At 34.5% G+C, this 20,800-nt stretch overlaps 1 long non-coding RNA gene and 1 pseudogene across 2 annotated transcripts; both read right to left on the bottom strand.

Moving 5' to 3' along the window:
- Nucleotides 1-9,585: 9,585 nt before the first annotated feature.
- LOC149188256 (uncharacterized) lies at nt 9,586-10,323 on the bottom strand. Its single transcript, XR_016255805.1, has 2 exons — nt 10,229-10,323; nt 9,586-10,111 (listed from the first exon to the last, which is right to left on the bottom strand). It is a non-coding gene; the product is annotated as an uncharacterized LOC149188256 (long non-coding RNA).
- Nucleotides 10,324-10,387: 64 nt separating this feature from the next.
- Nucleotides 10,388-11,992, bottom strand: LOC149188255 (catalase isozyme 2-like; annotated as a pseudogene). Its single transcript, XR_016255587.1, has 3 exons — nt 11,193-11,992; nt 10,990-11,079; nt 10,388-10,451 (listed from the first exon to the last, which is right to left on the bottom strand). The product of XR_016255587.1 is annotated as a catalase isozyme 2-like (transcript).
- Nucleotides 11,993-20,800: the final 8,808 nt, after the last annotated feature.

Here is a 20,800-nt window from a genome sequence, read left to right as displayed (position 1 = left end):
GAACTTACCTGGGCCAGCTGTCTGCGATGGAGGGTCCTTTCTCTGGGTAGAACTTCTCCAGGGGAAGAATCTAGAACAGGAACAATGATTGGACCCGGAGAACCATCCAAAAGGCGGAAGAGGTAATTGGTTGACAGTGTGAGCTGCCTCTGCGCAAAATAAAGAGAGGAAGTTGTGGCCATCATCGTTTGCAGTAGCAAAACCAGGCTATCAAGGAGGAATGAAGCCACACTGCAAAGAGAATACCCTTCACCTATGAATCGATGTAATCTATGATAGCTAAAATACTCCATTTTACCTGAGCATGGCCGTAACAATGGTTTGGTAAGAACTGCAACAGAGGGATGAGCGGAGCTAGCCTCTCTACAGAAGCAATGGAACAAATGACAGTAAAACTCGAATACTCGGTGGGTAGGTACACTTATCCAGAGCAAACAAATCCAATTTGTTGAGAGTTTCTTTCCCAAATCGACAGTGGCAGGACTTCCATGCAGACTGCTGAGATCGTGGACAGCTGGAGGTTGGTATCTCGGGATCGAGAACCATTCAAAACTAGAGCAAGGGTTAGAGCCGCGGGTTAATAAAAGTTTAACCAGTGAATTTATGAACCAAACCACCAAGTGGTAACAAATTCCGAGGAAAGATCTGTGTATAAATATCATTAACGCTAAGTGAGACGAGAAGGTAAGGTTAGGTACTGACGTACCTTTAATAAATGATGACACATTAATTGAATACATGATATTACATAATAATAATAATAATAATTACTGTGTTAAGTGCGGGTTGATGTGTTACATTTAATAATATCTTAATAATGTAAGTGATATGAAAAGATTTTAGTGTGGATAAAATTTTAAAATATAATTAAAAAATTAATCAGTGTATATTAAATTATATAACATAATTTAAATAGTTAGATCATTATATACTTATTATTAAATATTTATTATCTATTTTTTAAAGTGTGGTTCATTGTATTAATTGATATTAGCTACTTCAATGGAAAACCCACTTGTGTCTAAGTGAGCTGGTCATCTTTCATGTAGAAATTACTCCCAATGAGTGAGCATGTCAATGAATTGATGCTACATTTCACATTTAAAAAAAAAATCATAAAAATTAATTAAATTATAACTTTGTTATAATCAACACAACCATACAAATTAAATGGTTGATAAACATTGATAGTAATCAAATTATTGATGTGGCGTTACTTATAAAAATAAATAAATGTATTTACATTTTAAAAATAGGCAATAATGTTTTTAGCCATGTAGATTCACCTCTATTTTATCAATTTTATCAAGGATATTGTTAATCTGTAAATAGACTTTGTTACAATACCATGGCCAATACCATGACTTTACTAATACCAAACACCCAAAAAATCAATACTCATATTCATATGACAATTTTTGAAATTAATCCATTTAATTAAAATAACAAAAAAGACGTAATTTTTTTTGGGATTGACCACTACTATTAAGAATATTTTAAAATTTTGGAAATCTATTCCAAAATAAACACCCTTGATTACACTTACATCACAGAGTATGGTTGGAAGCAATCGCCAAGTCAAACCTTCCACCCCTAAATTGAGATATTAAATGTTATGGAGAAAAACATTGATATTCCTATAAAAGTTAATTCATCAATTCTTTTAAATGACGTTTTTGAAAGGATCTTATTGTATTGGGTTCACATTTAATTTAATTTCCAATTAACAAGACTAGCCTTTGTTTTATAAATTTATTTTAAATGTTTGTTGAGGAAAAAATGAATATTAAATAAATTAGTTAATCTCAAAATGGAACATCCACAGTGTTTTAATACTTTTTATGATATTTTTTTATTATCATTTGTCTTGTTCCCATCTTTATTGCCAGGAATGAGGCATAATCATGTCCAATTTCTCAGAGCAGATTAGGACAATCATAGCACAAGATTTGAACCCAAGAAGCGATCAGGGGATAGCACAATATTTGAACCCAAGACTTTTGGTTCGGTGAGACTTCATTTCGAGGGCCATTGCCAATTGAGCTACCCCAAGCGAACAAAATATTAATAATTAAGAAAAGTTCAATATATATTATAAATATTAATCACATGAAAAAAGTCATTTCTTGTAGATGTGTAATGCATTCACTGCTCAATATGGAAGTATCGTATTGATATTAAACCTGAATATGGACATGTGCAATTCCTCACATACTCATGATAGAGTTCACATGTGGTATTTAGAAAAGAAATAAATTTTAACGAAAATAATTTTTTATATCATTGAGAAATAAAATATTTCAAATTGCATATTAAGTAACATAATTTTGTATCAACTTTACATTTATAGAATAAAATAATCAAAATAAAAAGATTAATTTATCTTTTTACTTTTTACTTTCCAATATAAGCGCGAGATGTAATTCTTTCACTACCTCAAAATATTTCATTGATAACTCAATTTCGTAGATATCTATATATAGAGCGAGAAAGGTTTTATTTTTATAGTAATATTATTCATAAATAAAATATTTTAATATTTATGTAAAATAACTTAATGAGGTTAGTAATTACTTCTTTCCTTAACATGAAGTTTTTATATATATATATAATGTAATTGAGGTTTACAACTCGAGATTTGATGATCCCTCCATAGGGTTGATAGATTAGAGGTTGAGATGGATTTATATTGGTACTTAGGTTTGAATGAGAAAATGAGATGTAAGAAAACTTTACACTTTTATATTATGATTTTCCTATTTATAATTTAAAATAAAATTAACTAAAAATTTATATGGAATGATTGTTGAATAAAAAATAGATAGATAGGATGAAAATATTTAATGTAAAATGGAATATATATATATATATATATATATATATATATATATATATATATATATATATATAAATAAACCATGGATGTAAATGATGTTTACCACTCAAAAGATTATCTCAAGTCAAGATGGATTTATACTAATATTTAGGTTTAAATGAGAAAATGAGATGTATGAGAACTTTATTCTTTTATACCATGATTTTCTTATTTCTAATCTAAAATAAAATTAATTAGAACTTTTTGTCAAATTTTATATGGATTGTAAATGAATAAATAAGATAGATAACATGAAATCCCACAAGTGTAAAATAAATTGTGAAAAGGTATTTTGTTAAAGAACTCCTTGGTGGAAAGGTAACCAATTCGAATCCCACAGGAAAAAATCTAACCATGTTGAGTGTTGGTGTAACACAGGCTGAGTGCAATCCCTTGATGATTTTGATGGCTTAGATTCCCATAGGTGGCAACTACTCAAACCACATGTTCTGCGCTAACAAACAAACAAAAAATGATATATAAAGATGAAAATATTTAATGCAAAATAGAATAAAAGGGTAGATTGTGGGAAGCCAATCCAATTTTGGATGCCCCTTGGGATAGTTTAATGCCCCCAAAGGTGGCTCCTCAAACATTTAGTATTGGTAATAACACTCGAATTTTTATTTATATTTTAAGAGTAGAAAGTTGTGTTATATTTATGCAAACAAATATAGTGTAATTTAAATGCTTTACATTTTTTTTGGCATATTTTCCAATGAGTTTTGCTCAAAATCCATTCAAAAGTTCTTCAAATGATAGACTTGAGTTGTATAGATTTAGTGCTTTGAAGGCATTTATGCATTCAAAAGTGCATTTTAAATAATGGAAAATACCCAGATGACTTCGATTTGTATCACCAAATTTCAACAAAAATAAAATGTAAAATGTAAAATGATTAGACTTAGTGGACAAATATTTCCCCGTGTGAGTAATATAAATTTTTATTAAATATAATGTTGTTATAACTTTCTTTTAAAAAAGAGTTACACAATTTATCACCATGTTAAATCATAAATATATGCCTTAATTCCAAAGCAATAAGAAATTAAATAATATCATTTTCAAATAAAATATCAATCTCTATCCATAATAATATTTTAAAAAGATCTAAGTGAAACATGTTACATTACTTAATGATAAAGTAATTATGGTGGATAGAAAGGGGCTAAAAGTAATTAGGGTGGAGGGAAAAGGATTGAAAGAGATTAGTGTGGTTACATTGAGTTGCTCCAAGATATAGAAAGTATTTGTTTTGGATGATTCATGAATAACTAAATAAAAGGGTCAATTAACCGGATAAGCAATTATATATATGGTAAGAGGATATTCGTTTATTTCCAAATGAACTCTAGGTTTCATGAGAAGGCTCAACCACAAATTCAATTGTTGAATTTGTTGTTTCACCCACCAATGATCCAAATATACAATCGATAATCCAAATATACAATTGATAAGAGTTTAGGTGACTTTGTGGTTGGATTCTTTGATAACCCAAATCCACAATTAGGATAAGCTCAAATTTTCCAAATAAAGTACCTTTAGACCCAAAATTTTGAATATGTAATAAATGTATATTTTTATATTGTTATTCTAGATGTGGTATCCTTTGATAGAGAGTTTTAAATATGCAAATGATGTTGGAATTCAATATTTTACAATTTTTTTAACAAACACTTTGGTGGATAAGCATTGCCTCTACACTACTTCAACAAGTTTTTTCATCATCACCATTGTAGATTCTTATGCCAGGTCACTCTAGACTTACAACTTAAATAACATAAAATTGATGGAAAACCATTTCACCATTCAAATTACAAATTGATGGCAAACATGCAAATGTGAAAAAAGAATATATTGAAATCCTAGAAAAATTTTGACATATGATGTGCATCTTTTTGACATGTTACTTATGCTCTTAAAAAAAAAATTCACAAATAATGTCTATTTTTTCCCCTTTTTGGCATATTACATTGAAGTAAAAAAGTCACATTATTTTCCGTAAATTATGTTGTTAATATTGGGATTCATCTTGTTAAATTATTTTTAATAAATCAAATAAATTTAAAGTCACTTTTATAATATAAATACTATTTGGTTAATTGACCAAGGTTACAAGTCATATTTACTATGACAAAATGAAGGACCAACAAGTATAACCAATATGTAGAGCATAAAAAATATGTCAATTAATGGGGAGTTTGGAAAGTGTATGTCAAGAATATTTTCAATTTTAAAAATAACCAATCAATTGTCTAAAAAAGACCTCTACTTACATCAAGATCAACTAATATCCTTGCAATTGACCTTTATCTTTCATAGGCAAAGTCATCATCCACAAGAATATTTTTTCCTAGGTTGTTTTCAATTATGCATGAATCTTGGGGTTCAATAGGGAGACCAAGAAGTTTTATCCATATTGGGTGTCTTATATGGTCTCATCGCTAGCATAAAAAAAGAGTGGCAAGGTTTTATAGACAAATAAGACCTATCCATAAACCAAAATTCATTTGATATAAAAACTACATCTTCTTTCTTGCAAAACACAAAACCAATGCATACATCTTGTTAGTATGTGAGTTACAAGTATATAGCCTTAACTTGAACCCCGACTCTACTTACTCTACACCAACTTGCCAATACAATTTTGTGCCAAGTGCATCATGAAAAGTCAAGAATTTGGTTGACTGCAATATATCCCCCCACAACTAAGAACACATCCTTCCTTGACTTTCAATGACCTTACATCATTTTTTCTTCTAATGAACCCAAAACCTTCCATAGAGGCCAAGTAAACGACGTGTTCCTTCTACACTCCTTCAACATCACCTTCCTTCATCAAGTATAAAGGGTTCAAGCACACAAAAAGGTGTTTGTTTTTCTAAGCATTAACTTTCAAATTAGCATAATCAATTGGAGACAATACATCCATTACCATGGTCTATCTAGGAAGGCCCATATAATTATCCAAAACTTGGCAATACTAAGCATTTGTACCACCAATCTTATCATTACTCATACCATTCAACCAACTCAAAAAACATTTATCTTCATATTGTCTAAACTATATAAAAATATGCTTAACTATCTAAAATATCATATTATTACATTATCCATACACCCTATTTAAGAACCAATTAAAAAATTTCTTTTATCTTTAAAGAACATATCATTATCATTCATTTCGGCGTTTCCTTTCCCCGCTTTGGGATATATTAGTTATTAGTTAACTACTTACATGTTGGGTAAGAGCTAGGAATGAAGATTGGTGAAACCGAGGTAGGTCAATGTGACAATGGATTAAAATCCAGAATCAATGGTGAAACCGAAAAACAAGGGATTAAAATCCAGAATCAATGGTGAAACCGAAAAACAAGGCATGATATCTGTCACTAGCGATTACATGGGTTTGGTGAACCATCTTTTATATGCAGCGCCAGCGAGATAATTATACTTTCTCTCAACTACATTAAATTTAGTGATGTGCAGGCGGGCCCTGTATGTTGACGCGAGTTTCACTTACTCCAACCTCCCAAGCAGGTAGATGACTGTAAACGTGAAGCACGCGCTTTCGATAATGTGCCTCAATCTTGATTTAACTTACGTGTGGACTTCTAAAGCAAGTCACGTCAGCAGTCTTCATTTCATATAGTCTTCGTTAGGTGTGGAATATATCGTCGAACGCCAAGTATACGCAATAGAAATTAAAAATCTTTCTTTATTTTTTTATATTTATTTAAATATATAAATTTGATTTAATTATTTAAATATATTTAATTTTAATTATAAATCTAAATAAAATATAATCCAATTGTCAGGTCAGCAGTATTCATTTCATATAGTCTCATTACGTGTGGAATATATCGTCGAACGTCAAGTATACGCAAAACAAATTAAAAATCTTTCTTTATTTTTTTATATATTTATTTCAATATATAAATTTGATTTAATTATTTAAATATATTTAATTTTAATTAATAATCTAAATAAAATGTAATCCAATTATTACATAATGTTAAATTGAAAGAAATTAATTTTGGTTCAAAATAAAAAATATTATAATAATTCACTCATCCAAATTAAACCTCAATAAATTGCCCAAAATAAAATAAATCTTTAATCAAAATTATACAAATTATTATTCTTAGTTTCTTTCAATTATTTATATAATAAAATCCAATCATTCTCTCAATTATTTATATAATAAAATCCAATCAATCATTCAAAATTATTTATATAATAAAATCCAATCAACCATTCAAAATTAAGCACATCAAGGCAAGCCAGTCCGCTTGCCGCCAGAAATAGCATCTCAATAAACATAAATACATTTGAAGAATACAAATCAGTTCACATAGGTAAAAGATTACCTCAATCTATTGTGTTCAAGATATTTAACTAATTCAATAACTATAACCGTTTATATAAAGGGGGTTATACTCAATCAAAGTAAATTCATCACGCAGAAATTTACACTTCAGTTTTCTTTTTCTCAATAAAGATGAGGAACCAGAACTTATCCAGAAATTCACACTTCAATTTTCTCTTTCTCAATAAAGATAAGGAATCAGAACTTGTAACAAAACTGAAGAAAGCAATCAACCCTGCTAAATACTTGTTATCTGAACAAAGCAATTAACCTTGATAAATGCTTATTGATTGAAAGCTGAAATCTTCCCAATTTACTTACTTACAGATGCATTAATCACATCTCATTCCAAGATCATGGATATGAGCAAATTGGAAAATCCAGCATCTCCGAAGCTTAGGCTCTTATGATAATAATTTAATGTTTGAGATGAACCAGGAACTATATATACCAATCTAAACGACCGGCTCTCTGCAGCTTCTTGAACTTGAGAGCAACAGAAAGACCAAAATAATTGCTTCTTGAATTTGAGAGCAACAGAAAGACCAAAGTAATTGCATTGGATCGGTGCGCAGAAACCTCCTCTGCACTCTCCGGCCATCAGGGAAACGGACACATACCCTACAAATATTGAGCCCTTTATCTTCTTGTGGCTCCTCCGGCAGAAATGACACTAAATGACGTTTGGTTTCTCTTGAAGATTCAGCAGCTGGTAGATCACAACAAACTGAAAATACGCATTAAGATACGAATCTCATTTAGTACACATCCATCTCACTATTTCCCCACCAGATAAAATTGAGGATGGGCAATTAAGTGGACCAATGTATGTTCTTACTTCATAGTAATATCGACTAGAAACAAATTTTGCATGGTTGGTCTAAGATGTTCCAACAATGTCCTTTCATGATCAGTTGCCATGAAAAGACATGAAGACATCACTGAAGCTTTCCATGTTCTAAAGATGCAACAATATAGTTTCATGATCAACTGCCATAAAAACGCATCATTGAATCTTTCCAGTCAAGAAGAATGGCATGAAAGAAATATGCTGATGGTGCAAGTGAAACCATACAATCGAAAGTTCTAGTTTGACAAGTTAACAGAGAAAAAGCATTGGTTATCCTCCCAACCCCCATCAAAATGCAGAAGACGTCGTGTCAGAGCTCAATCTGGACAGACGTACGAAAAGAGGATCCATTTCAACAGGAATTTTTAGGATTTGTAAAGAGAAATTGTTCATATTCATGAAACAATGCAGAAAAATGGACTAAAGAGTTTAACCCAAGCTTTAGAGGAAGTCTAATGATTTGTAGAGATTGTTCATATTCATAAAACACCGCAAACAAATGAGAGTTTAACTCCAGTTTTATCATTATGAGAAAACAGAAATGAATTCATGAAGATCAACTGATTGTTATTCCAACCCCATGAGAAGGCCATGAAAATAACACAAATCATGCACAGTGAACAGATACTATAGTGGAAGTTGGATGTTTGATATAAAATAACAAATTCACACAACTGCAAGTATGAGTATAGGAGAAGCAGACCACCTGTCAATGGAAGCCTCTTGGGGCATAAATATTAAAACAGAAATCAGTTCATGAGAAGTATCACATGAAGCCTTTGTGATACTGAAAAAATGTTGGTTAGGAGGCGGCAGCTCCCTGTCCTGGGGATTTTGTGCTATGTTTTTAGTCCATTTGTGTGCCTCTTTCTATAATCCAATCCAGAGTATGGAATTAGGATTGTAATCTAATACCAGTCTCGATAGATTAAGATTGCTACGGGATACTTAAAAATTTTATCTGGCTTTGAAAACTGCTATTTTTCAATCAATAGCTTTGAAATTGTTATTTTTTTTCCAATCAAGGGCTTTCAAAATTAATCTCTCGTGGTGTGGACCATTGTTTTCTTTTGTTTTAGAATTTTTTTGACATTATCTTTTCTTGCCCAGGTATATCACACACTCCTCAACTACCTTGCAATCAAACACAATTGAGTTAGGGTAAAAACTTCGCGAAAATGTCACCGTGCAATTGGAAAAATGAAAATGAGGAAAAATCACTCAAAGAAAGGAACCTAACTGTCACTATGCCAAGGGAAAAATAAATAGAGAAAAATAGGTGTCAGTAAGGTTGACTATCACTGTATCTGCACCATGCAGAGGGAAAAACAAGACAAACGAGGCCGAGAATGTTTCCTCCAGCAATAGGTAATATTATCAGTCTTTATTTTGGCGCTCGACTTCCCTAACGCTCACCCACCCATTCGTTTCGACTACAGTACCTTTGAGAATCGAGATAAGGCATAAAAACAATAAAAGGTACACTCGAGATAAGGCATAAAACCAAATGACAATAAAAGGTACGTCTACAACAATATCACCTGTAGTTTCCCAAGAGCTCTGGTCAAAGAATATCTTTTTGCCGGAGCTATGATCCAAGGTTATTTCTTTACCTATTATCGAGGCTGACAATCGATATTCTTTCATAAACATTTCTCAACAGAATTTATTCAATTTGACCATATATGATACCAATACATCATGACAATAGACCTTTCAAAGTTCATAAGTAGGTATCTATCCCCTGGACCTAACAGATGTCCAATCACTGATAAATCATCAGCTGTAATTTCAATTTCATGAACCACTAGCACTATGTACTAAAGTAAAAGCAGTTTTATCTTCACAGAGAGAATTCCTCTTTCTCCTGCCCTTCATATATGTAGAAAGATTAACAAGCAGCAGCATCCTATTATAAAATGTCGTATCCCACATTGCATGCTGCAGTTCGAACTTCTTACATATTTGCTTTCATGTTAAGGCGAGCTGCTATCTTCTGACCCAATGATTTGTCACACTGCACCAATCCATGTTATTAATAATTAATATCAATAATAGGTTATTCCAACGGATGTATAAAAAGGATCACAATCATAGTAGCTCAAACGAAATATAGAGAGTCTGAATGGCAAACCTGTGACCAGTAAGATATCCAAATATTGCAAATTTGATGGGTGACCCTAGGATCTGACAAAGTTGCCACCCATCGCTTCACAAAACGCTCTTGCCTGCAATTTAAAATCATCACTGTAATTTCTATCCATATAACAAAAACAATGAATTGACTACTAGTTTCTGGTGCAAATGAACGATATCGCTCTCCAGGTTGTTTGAAATTATTCTCCTCCTATCACGCACTGCAAATACCAAAAAATATCCAATATTTCTTAGACTTGCACATTTCTCTTTTGGCAATCTTTACTTCCCCAATTTGTAAACGATGAATTTGACTAATGACAAGGCAAAGCCCTTCCTAACACTTAAATGAAATCAACTTATAAATTAAGGGAAGATGCATCGAATAGCCAAGACACAAAGTGGACTGAACCAACAAACAGAAATAAATTTATGATAAACTGAAAAACGTTAGATCATCAACTGTGACGATATATCCAAATCCAAGAAAAAGCAGTAATAATCTAAGTCATTGTCATCATAATCACAAAGAGAAAAACTATTGAATAAAACAAAAAGCATGCAATTAATAGTCTCCAAAAACAGACTATTTTGAGTTTCAAACTAAAATAGTACAAACATCTTTTTCAAAAAATAAAAACTATCAAGAAAAACGCCACTACGCCACATACATACTACAATAACGAACTGTCATTGTATCATAATATTGTAAAAATCACAGATCTATCACCAAATTCTGGAGAAGTGGTGAGATCTTACCTTCTCCCGCTTGCCAGTATGGGTATGGGAAGGAATGGGAAATCTCTCAGCATGACGAACTGGATCGAACCTTGATGGAAAGTAGTTGACCTGTAATTCCAGCAATTGTTTTGTAAAAATCAAATTTCTCCATGAACATTGACTCGATGTCCAAGTAATACGAGAGGTATTGAAAAAGAAAAAGATTAAAATTATTTACCAACCTCTTCATCCCTGTGCATGAAGTTCATGAATCCCTCATGATGATTATTGTGATGTGCACACTTGGGTGCATTGGCTGGCAGCATCAAATAGTTGGGTCCAAGTCGATGCCTTTGTGTATCTGAGTATGAGAATATCCTTGTTTGGAGTAGCTTATCTTCAGTGTAATAGACACCAGGAACAACAAGAGCAGGAGCAAATGCAAGCTGCTCGTTTTCAGCAAAGAAATTGTCAATATTCTTGTTCAAGACCATGCGTCCTACAGGTTGAAGAGGAAAGATATCCTCGGGCCAAGTTTTCGTAACATCTAAAGGATCAAAGTCATATTTATCCTCATCCCGAGGATCCATTGTCTGGATAAAAAGTTTCCATTCAGGATAGTTGCCTGCTGTTATAGAATCATAGAGATCCTTGGTTGCATGACTGTGGTTTGTCCCACCTACTACAATTGCTTCATCATCCAATAGACACTTAACTCCACAAGTAGGCCTCCAATGAAACTTCACATAGGTTTGCCTCCCAGCCTTATTAACAAGGGTAAAGGTGTGGACACTCACCCATCCATACGCCTGTACTTTAAAGGGATTCCAAGATCATCAAAGAGAAAGGTGAACATATGCAAACTCTCTGGGTGGTGAGAGAAGAAATCTAGAATCCTCCAGTCTTCTTGAATGTGACTTTTGGGATTTGGTTTCAATGCATGAACCATGTCTGGAAACTTCATACCATCGCGAACAAAGAATACAGGAAAATTATTTCCAACAAGATCGAAGTTCCCCTGCAAGATAAATGAAAGTCCCATGAGCTATATGGAAAAAAAAAATGGGGTAGCATCAATTACAGAATAATCCTTTGAAAGAACTTTCAAAAATAGTCAAATATTTGGCCGAATAATAGAGCAATTTTGATCATAAAAAACAAATGCCTATTGTAACATACAAGACAAGAAACTTCAAAAAGAAAATGATCCATAAACTTTCTACTCGAACAGAGTTTAATAGAAGATGCAACCTCAATGATCAAAAACGTAGATGTCACTTTCAGCAAGGTACTACCTATATACCAGGGTTCCCCGTACTTGCTTTATTCTGTAAATGGCACTCCCATGTAAGGAAGGATTCATAAAACCAGTGTTGAAAGACTGAAATTGTAGCTATTTCATCAATCCAGAAGACGTTGAACACTTTTTTTATGGAGGCACCTTTTACCAAGCAGGTCTAAAGACGGATACAAGGCCTCTGTAGAGGTTAGCAGGGTACTACCTAGATACCAGGGTTCCCCTTACCTGTGCTTTATTCTGTAAATGGCACTCCCAACTACAGGAAGGCTTCATAAAACGAGTATTAGAAGACCAAAATTGTAGCTACTGCGTAACAGGAAGACCGAAATGTCAGAACTGAATGGGACAGATGTCAGGTTCATGAATTAACAAACATAACAATATCATAACAATGAACAGAAATTGCAGGATTTCCCGCTGAATGTGTGGATGCCTGTCAGCACGAGATTGCAGAACTCCCGGTTGTGCCGCCATATTCCCACGCCACGTGTCAGCATGAGGAACAAAGGGACGACGAAAGTCCCTTTCAAAGGAAGGCCTATCGGCCTAATTAAATATAAGTCAGGTCAGCACTCTTCATTTCATATAGTCTTCATTACGTGTGGAATATATCGTCGAATGTCAAGTATACGCAATACAAATTAAAAATCTTTCTTATTTTTTATATATATTTATTTCAATATATAATTTGATTTAATTATTTAAATATATTTAATTTTAATTATAAATCTAAATAAAATTTAATCTAATTATTACGATTAAATACAAGTCAGGTCAGCAGTCTTCATTTCATATAGTCTTCATTACGTGTCAAATATATCGTAGAATGTCAATTATAAGCAAAACAAATTAAAAATCTTTCTTTATTTTTTTTATATATTTATTTCAATATGTAAATTTGATTTAATTATTTAAATATATTTGATTTTAATTATAAATCTAAATAAAATTTAATCCAATTATTAAGATTAAACAAAAGTCAGGTCAGCCATCTTCATTTCATATAGTCTTCACTCTGTGTGGAATATATCGTAGAACGTTAAATATATGCAAAAACAAATTAAAAATCTTTCTTTATTTTTTTTATGATGATGATGGTGATGATAGTCAAATACCTAAAGAAACGAATTATTTAGTTTGATTTAAGATTTTATTCCTATGCTCAAAAAGCTTGGAGAGAAGCCTCTCGAGCTCACTGTAATTTTGACAACGTGAAAGGCTAGGAAGGTCAATATTGCAACAAAGATTTTGAAACTGAGATCTAAAAGGAAGTGATTTCCATCCTCGATGTTCATATTCTCACAGAGATGGCAGAACCTTTCCATCCATGGTGTTTTAGGAACTGCCCAATGACCCATTTCACTATGGAGCTCATGAGAGTTCGTTCTAATCTTGCCTATATTAATTTTCTTCTTTGACCTAGTTAAAATAGAAAGATACTTTTGATCTTCTAGGGTGGGGTTGATGACCTCCTTATAATATCTTAATTTTCTTTTAGGTGCTAAATCTTTCTCACACCACATTTTTTCTTTGAACTTAGAAGTAACAATATGTTTAATGTTATTAATGTTTTGCAATGCGACATTCTTGTCGATCTCCCAATGGTTTAATCAGGCCCTGGTGTCTTTATACCAACCTCGTTTGAGCTTTAGGTGGTTTTGGCTGGAATTTAAAGCTAGCTTAGGAAGTCTATGGTCTCCTATGTTATTGAGTTTGTGCTTGTGCAATAGAAGCCTAGTCATAGCTAGGCTCTCGATAGGGGAAAGACCCACTTCTATAAGGAGAATAGGATAGGGTGTGTTGCTTTTAATTTTGACGTTATACATTATAAAACGCTTCTGGATTTGCTCAACCTTTCTCCAGGATTCTCTAAAGATGCTACAACCCCAAATCTCATATCCATATAAGATAAACGGAGTAACTAAAGTTTTCAAACAGGAACTTCTTTCTATCCCACATTACGAGGTTTGTCGTTTTACAATTATTTTCAAGACCAAAATAAGCATTCCATCCCCCATTAATCCTTTTCTCAATGCTATAGTTCCAATTGAGCTTGTGATGAATACCAATTCCTAGGTACTTGTAGGAAGATACTTCCTCCAAGTTACTATTGTCATACATAAAATTAGCGTAAGTGTCCTTCTTGGATTTGATAATCATAACTTTTGTTTTGTCAGTGTTAACAATCATACCCATGGTAGAGCAGAAATCCTTAAGGAGTATAAGTTGCTTATCAAGATGAGATGTGCACCTTGCGAGAAGAACAATTTCATCAGCGTAGAGAAGAAGGATGATGACTATCCCAGCTAAGATCGTGCCAGCACATCCTACTTCCTCTAAAAAACCTTCTAGCTTGTCGATGTAAATGCCAAATAGGGTAGGGGAGAGGGGGAAACCTTGTTTAACTCTGATATTACACTTAATATCTTTCGACCACCCCTCATTTCTCTTTAACTTGGCAACTACATTCTCGTATAACCTTATAGCAGCAGCTCTCAACTCAAAAGGAACCTTTAGCTCTTCTAATATGTTCCACAAAACAACAAAAGAGATTGGATTTATCATTGCGACATTCCTCCATAATGATCCTAAGCGTAACGAGGTGGTCTGTTGTTGAGTGCTGCTTTCTAAAACCCGCTTGGCCTTTAGCCCACTTACCTTCACTTTCAAGCCATATGCTCAACTTCCTTTCCAAAATAATACCATATAACTTGGCTAAGAGAGGGTTGATCATAATTGTCCGATAATTAGAGGAGTTATTTGTATCCCCACTTTTAAAAATAGGGATAATGAGGATTTAAGTCCATGGTTTAGGGAACCCTTGCTTGACCGCTTGATTGAAGAGCTTGTGAATGTGGGGAATGAGGACAGAACCTCCAATTTTTAAGATTTCTGCCTGGTAACCTTCAATGTCCTTAGCTTTCCCATTAGCCAAGCGATTAACCCCAAAATCAATGTCTTCTAATGAGAAAACTTCTTTTGTTGTTGTTAGGATATTCCGACACATAGGAAATAGTTAAGTACAACTTGGTCTAGTATAGAGTTAGGTATAGAGTTAGGTAAAGTGTGTTTCTTTACCGTTGTACATTTTGTAACTTACAATCCGACGGTCACGATATGTAGTGATCCGACGGTTCATTCTCTCCTCGGTATTACCGACACTTGATCCGTGGCTTGACACTCGATTGGTCCATGATTTCTATTTAAAGCGCATGGAGGGTCATTTGTAGGGTAATTCGTGCATGAGAGAAACATATGTAAATTTTCATTCTTTTATTAATAAATTGCCTGAAGTGGCCACGTTGGCTCAGGCCGTGGACTGTTTCCCTCTTTGAGGGTTTTAACCACGTCAAAAATACTGGTGTATTGATCTGCGATCTGGTTGTGAGCGGTGTCCTTTGGTGTTCTGTCTGAGGAACTTACCCTGTAACCTTATCTATTCCATTCTTACAAAGTTGGGACCAGCCTACTCTGTGTTTGTTTCCACCTTCCATTCTACAAGAGAAGCCTTCATTTCTCAAGGAACAAATTACAAGTCCCCTTCCTTTGACTCTTTTTATGATTCTTTAATAAGAGAACAAGAAAAACTCTTACACCTTGGTCTTCTTAATCTTGGAAACTCTTCCAAGAAAGCGTTAGCCGCCCAGCAGCAACCAAATTCAAAGAATCCTAAGAAGTCATATCCTAAAAAGAATGGTCCTAAACCAAACAAGGGTCCTAAGCAATTTCAGCCCCAAAATGAAGAATCATTTCAACAAAATGATAAGACAAATAAAAACAAAGGGAAGAAGACTGATAGACATTGCAATTTTTGTAATCGAGATGGCCACTTAGAATCAAAATGCTTTAAGAAGATGGAAGCCTTGGAAGTAGCAATGAAGAAGCATAACATCCATTTGGGGAAATCTTCAACTTCAACTTCATCTTCAGGAATGGCACTTTCTGCATGTGGTTGTCAAGCATCTTGGTCTGGCTATGCATTAAATGTATCTTCTTCTTCTCATTCTCATGAGTGGCTCATTGATTCTGGAGCTTCTTATCACATGGCCAAAAACAAAGCCATGTTTTCTTCTTTAAATGATTGTAACACCAAAAATATATATGTTGGTGATGATAGATCTCTTAATGTTGTAGGGACTGGAACTGTTCATCTAGACAATGGTCAGTTTAATGATGTATTATGTGTTCCAACCTTATCCTGCAACCTTCTATCTGTATATCAGATAACTCATTCAGGTGAAGGTAAAATCGTTGAATTTTCACCTCATGATGTTGTAATCAAGGACTTAAGAGATCCTAAACAGATTTTGGCTACTGGCATTGCTGATGATTCTACAAGGTTGTATAAGTTTCACAACTTTGGGTCATCAAATCTTCCCTTAGAATTTGTTGCTCATAACGATGAAGTGAGCAAACTTTGGCATGAGCGATTTGGTCACTTAAACTATCGCTCCCTTCAGCATCTATGTAAAGAAAATATGGTGACAGGTCTTCCTATGGTATCTTGCAAAGATGGTGTTTGTTCCGGATGTGTACTCGGAAAACATCATCGGGACAATTTTGAAAAACGTGCCTCTTGGCACGCCTCAGCCCCTTTACAGCTTGTGCATAGTGATTTATGTGGTCCACTTCCAGTTGTGTCATTCTTTGGCTGCAAGTATTTCTTAACTTTCATTGATGATTTCTCCAGACGCACTTGGGTATACTTATTAAAACTCAAGAGTGAAGTATTTAACACTTCTTTGGCCTTCAAGGCCTTTGTTGAAAAACAATCTGGACATCAAATTCTTAAGCTAAGATCTGATAATGGTGGAGAATATGTTAAAAACACATTCATCAACTATTGCACTGAGAATGGAATTCAAATGCAACATACTGTTCCATATACTCCACAACAAAATGGTGTAGCTGAAAGGAAGAATCGCACCTTAAAGGAAATGGCTAATTGTATGCTACAATCTAAAGGGCTTGGTCTTAGTTTTTGGGCAGAAGCAATTAACTGTGCAAATTACATAATAAATCGCACTCCTAATAAGGCTTTAAAGAATATCACTCCAGAAGAAGCATGGAGCTCAATCAAACCAGATGTAAGTCACTTTCGTGTTTTTGGAAGTGAAGCGTGGGCCCATATTCCAGATGAAAAGCATAAAGCTTTAGAACCTAAGAGTGAAAAATGTACTTTTGTTGGATATTCTGAAGATGTCAAAGGCTATAGACTTATTCCATTTAAGTCCAAAAATGTTATCATTAGAAGAGATGTAAAATTTGATGAAAATATATCGGCCTGCGAGCCTAGTCCGGCGGATGTGCCACCTCTCCCTATCTCTTCTACCTTTGAAAACATTTCTTCTTCAGATGATGAAAGTGAGGATGACAATCCTCCCCCACCATCTCAGAATCCTCCTTCAGCTCTTGAGCTTTCAAAATGGGTTCGTGCTACTCGAGATGCAGCAGGTGATCTTGCCGGTGATCCTACAGATCAGTGACGCACACGTTCTCAGTTCGAGAGAGCCTCTTCTTTACTAGCTCAAGCTCCAGTAAATTATGATCCTGACACCTTTGCAGAAGCTTCAGGCCATCCAGATTGGGAAGCAGCTATGAATGAAGAATATAATTCATTATTGGCAAATGATACATGGGATCTTGTTCCTCTACCAAAGGGACGAAAACTTGTTAGATGCAAATGGGTTTACAGAACCAAGTATGGACCAGATGTGAAAGTTGATAAACATAAAGCTCGTCTTGTTGCTAAAGGTTTTTCATAGGTTGAAGGCATTGACTACACTGAAACCTTCTCCCCTGTTACCAAAATAAACTCTATCCGCCTTGTTCTTTCCCTTGCTGCCTCTTTCAAATGGGAAGTCCATCAGATGGATGTTAAATCTGCCTTCTTGCATGGGGACTTGCATGAAGAAATCTATATGGAACAACCCATTAGCTTCATACAAACAGACTCCAGCCTTGTATGTCGACTTAAGAAATCCCTTTATGGTCTCAAGCAAGCTCCTCGGGCTTGGTATGCCAAAATGGATAGCTTTCTTTTAGAATCTGGCTTTTCTAGGTGTCATTCTGACAATACTGTCTACACCAAGAAAGTGGGCAACTCTCTTATCATCCTTGTTCTTTATGTTGATGATCTTATCCTTACTGGTAGTGATCCCAACCTTATAAACCATGTGAAGTCTAGCCTTAAAAGGAAATTTGAAATGACAGACTTAGGACACTTACACTATTTTCTCGGTCTTCAAGTCTTGCAATCCAAGGAGGGTATTTCTCTTTCCCAGTCCAAGTATGCCTGTGATATTCTATGCCATTTTCACATGGAAGACTGTAAGCTAGCCCCTTCTCCCTTTCAGTCTGGAGTCAAACTTTCAGTCACTTGTACTTCTCCTGAAGTTGATGCTACCTTATACCGTCAACTTGTAGGAAAACTTTTGTATTTAACCCATACTCGTCCTGACCTTTCCTTTGTTGTTGGCCTTGTTGCTCGGTTCATGCAAAACCCCCGTGAAAGTCATTGGAAAGCAGCTAAAAGAATACTTCATTATGTTGGAGGTACAGTTCAGTTTGGGATTCATTACAGTGCCGAAGCATCTCCTCTATTGGTTGGTTTCACTGATTCCGATTGGGCTGGTGACCCTGATGATTGGAAGTCTACTGCTGGTTATGTGTTCACTCTTGGTTCAGGACCTATTACATGGGCTTGCAAGAAACAAGGTGCCATTTCTCTTTCATCAGCAGAAGTAGAGTATCGTGGTGCCGTAGAAGCTAGTAAGGAAGCCTTGTGGCTTCGTCAGATCCTGTCAGAGTTTGGCTTTGAGCAGCAGCATCCGACTACACTTTGGTGTGATAATCAAAGTGCCATTCAACTATGCAAAGATCCAGTCCAACATCAGCGCAGCAAACACATTGAACTGCACATGCACTTCATCAGAAAGCTCATTCATGACCATGTTCTTGAAGTGCAATATTGTTCAACAGATGATCAAGTTGCAGACATCTTCACAAAGGCTCTCACAGAGGCGAAGTTCACTAAACTTCGATTTATGGTTGGAGTTCAGGAAGTTGTCACTAAGGGGGGATAGGCTCTAGTGCTTTCTTCGTTCTCCTATTGTGTCATATTTGTAAATCCTTCAATCCTATCCCAAGTTGTTCTTAAGGGGGGATGTTAGGATATTCCGACACATAGGAAATAGTTAAGTACAACTTGGTCTAGTATAGAGTTAGGTATAGAGTTAGGTAAAGTGTGTTTCTTTACCGTTGTACATTTTGTAACTTACAATCTGACGGTCACGATATGTAGTGATCTAACGGTTCATTCTCTCCTCGGTATTACCGACACTTGATCCGTGGCTTGACACCCGATTGGTCCATGATTTCTATTTAAAGTGCATGGAGGGTCATTTGTAGGGTAATCCGTGCATGAGAGAAACATATGTAAATTTTCATTCTTTTATTAATAAATTGCCTGAAGTGGCCGCGTTGGCTCAGGCCATGGACTGTTTCCCTCTTTGAGGGTTTTAACCACGTCAAAAATACTGGTGTATTGATCTGCGATCTGGTTGTGAGCGGTGTCCTTTGGTGTTTTGTCTGAGGAACTTACCCTGTAAATTCCTACAGTTGTGAGCAGGGTTTCAAAGTTATCCATGACATTTGGAGATTCATAAAACTTTTTAAGATAGTAATTCCAATTTTGTAAAGCAATTTTATTATTATCTTTAGTTTTCCTAGTTAGAATATGCCTCTAGAATTTCTTAGGAGCTACCTTAGAGAGGTGTAAGAGATTCTCTTGTCTTTTACGAATATACTTTCTTTTTTTCCTTTTAGTTAGGGCTTTGTATATTTTTATCTTACCAATTTTAAGAGATTCATCAACAACTTCCTTAATTTCTCTCCTCGCACTTTTACAATCTTTGTCATACCATGGGTTGGTTTTGCTATATCTTTTATTACTTGAAACTTCAATTGAGAACTTGTTAACAAAATATGAGAGGGTTGTAGTAAAATTATGATAGAGATCTTCTATGTTGTCTATACTAGATAAAGGAAGCAAATTAGTTTTTAATTCATTTAGAAAGAGATCTTTTTTATTTCTATCAAATATTTAACTTCTTTTGACTATAAGGATCATCTTCTATGGGATCTCTATGCATGACAAAATTGAGAGTTATAAGTAAAGGCCTATGATCAGATTAAGGCTCGTGGTCGTTTAAGATGTCAAAATTTGTTATTTCGTTGTATAGAGAGAGATCGGAGATAAAATAGTCTACCACACTGCTACCAAGCCCATGGATGCAGGTCATCTGACTAGAATTGGGCCACTTCTTTAGACCGTTTCAAATTATGAGATCCTGAGCACTACAGAGCTTGATTAGCTCTGACCCAAACAAATTCTCCCTGAGATCTTCAGAGCTCCTTTTGTACTAGCTAGCCAGAGAAAGGTCTTCATCTAACCAAAGAGGATTGAGGTTGGAATGATTGCTTAGAAGAATAGCTTGGTTGCTTGAAGTTTGAGCATTAGTCACTCATTAAAAGGATATTGCCTTCATT

Source organism: Pinus tabuliformis, chromosome 3_1 (genome assembly GCF_031772625.1).
Source record: "Pinus tabuliformis cultivar Carrire ecotype Pingquan chromosome 3_1, CPIR1, whole genome shotgun sequence".
NCBI lineage: Eukaryota > Viridiplantae > Streptophyta > Pinopsida > Pinales > Pinaceae > Pinus > Pinus tabuliformis.
This window is presented reverse-complemented; position numbering and strand designations above follow the sequence as displayed.